The sequence below is a fragment of the Schistocerca serialis genome, unplaced genomic scaffold (assembly GCF_023864345.2).
Source record: "Schistocerca serialis cubense isolate TAMUIC-IGC-003099 unplaced genomic scaffold, iqSchSeri2.2 HiC_scaffold_1362, whole genome shotgun sequence".
NCBI classification, from domain to species: domain Eukaryota; kingdom Metazoa; phylum Arthropoda; class Insecta; order Orthoptera; family Acrididae; genus Schistocerca; species Schistocerca serialis.
Genome location: NW_026047583.1, coordinates 690,785 through 692,358, shown reverse-complemented (window position 1 = coordinate 692,358; position 1,574 = coordinate 690,785). Strand labels below are relative to the sequence as shown.

General features: G+C 45.1%; 1 non-coding gene across 1 annotated transcript; it reads right to left on the bottom strand.

The window, feature by feature from the left end:
• Window positions 1-1,121: 1,121 nt before the first annotated feature.
• Window positions 1,122-1,196, bottom strand: Trnat-cgu (transfer RNA threonine (anticodon CGU)). The gene has a single exon. It is a non-coding gene; the product is annotated as a tRNA-Thr (tRNA).
• Between the last annotated feature and the right edge of the window lie 378 nt (window positions 1,197-1,574).

The following is a 1,574-nucleotide window of genomic DNA, read 5'->3' as shown; positions in this document are numbered from 1 at the left end:
TTGTAAAAATGTGTAGTTGTTTTGCTCAGTATTGCAGTCGTCCTTAAGCGTCAATAAGCTGGGCCGTGTCCCTGAAGAGAATGCTTACGAAATAATCTTAAAATCGTAATGAGATACTTTGTAGTTTAATTTGGATTCTTTCTGCAGGGAAGTACTCCTAGAGGTAGGTTAACAACTAGAAAAAATGTCTCGGTGGTAAGATGCCGCACTACTGATCGAAAGGTCTGACAGTGGCCCGTCAGTCTTACGAATTTAATCCACATCTTTCATCTTTTCCACCTCCAGAAATGTTTTTAACGTAGAAAATGCCGAGTTGTAGCAGTCCACGTCAAACTGCAGGTCACCAGCCACATCCGTAGCCGAGGTGACGTAAAGCCGTTGGCACACGGGCCACACATTCGAAAGTCAACGTCGAGCATGCCGGGTTCACAGTGTTTCATAACGCTCAGAAATGATGCGGCTTGTTTATTCGATACGCGTGTCTCAACGTGGTATACGCGATCGCGGCGCGCTCTCCAGCGGCAGTTGTCCGTGTCCGCTTCGTAGATAACACAGTTTATTTACGAAATGGACAGGCGTAAGATTCGTTCGTCAGCTTGAAAGATGGCTGTAATATCTCCCTTGACGATTTTCAGGAAGTTTTGTCCACAAATGTGAATGATGTTGCAAGTCTGATAAATGTATGCAGCATCTGTGATATCGACATAATCATATTATTTGTAAGACTTTGTTTGAGGCCAGAGATATTGATCCGGAAGATTAACTTTGCTTTGTCAGAGTAAGTCAGGGAGCAGCAGTAGCAGCATGCGTCGGACAGCCTAGCGCTGTAATCGACTTAAGAAGGATAGAAGCTGGCCTGCAGTGTAGTGAAGGCAGCATTGTTTGTAAAGTATTTTGTAGTAATATGTTTTGAGGAAAGATATTCAGCAAATGAGACTATACTAATGGAACCGACGTAGCTCTATATATATACTTATATGGATAAAGTGTCTGTTCTTTCGGACATCCCTGAAAGAACGGACACCACTGATAACCTGCAGCCGTCTCGAAGGAAATTGGAATTATATATTACCTTCAGCTGCTGACGGGCGTTTATATCAATGGGGACAGGTGAAAATGTGTGCCCCGACCGGGACTCGAACCCAGGATCTCCTGCTTACGTGGCAGACGCTCTATCCATCTGAGCCACCGAGTGCACAGAAGACAGTGCGACTGCAGGGACTGTCTCGCGCACGCATCCCGCAAGACTCACATTCTCACCTTTTATGTCCACACACTACATTAGTAGTGCCCCACCCCAACACACCCATTACTCGTGGAAGACATTCTTACCAAGTCCTGTAAGAGTTCGTGGAATATGTGTGCATCCGCAGAGAAGATGGAGGTCATCGCCGCTACTGCCAGAACTTACATTGTTGTCTGTTCTTTCGGACATATCCGAAAGCACAGACACCATTGATGACCTGCAGCCGTCTAGAACGAAATTATAATTGCGTATTAATACCTTCAGCCGCTGACGGGTGTTGATATATATCAATGGGGACAGGTAAAACACTAACGGAACTTAGTAAGAA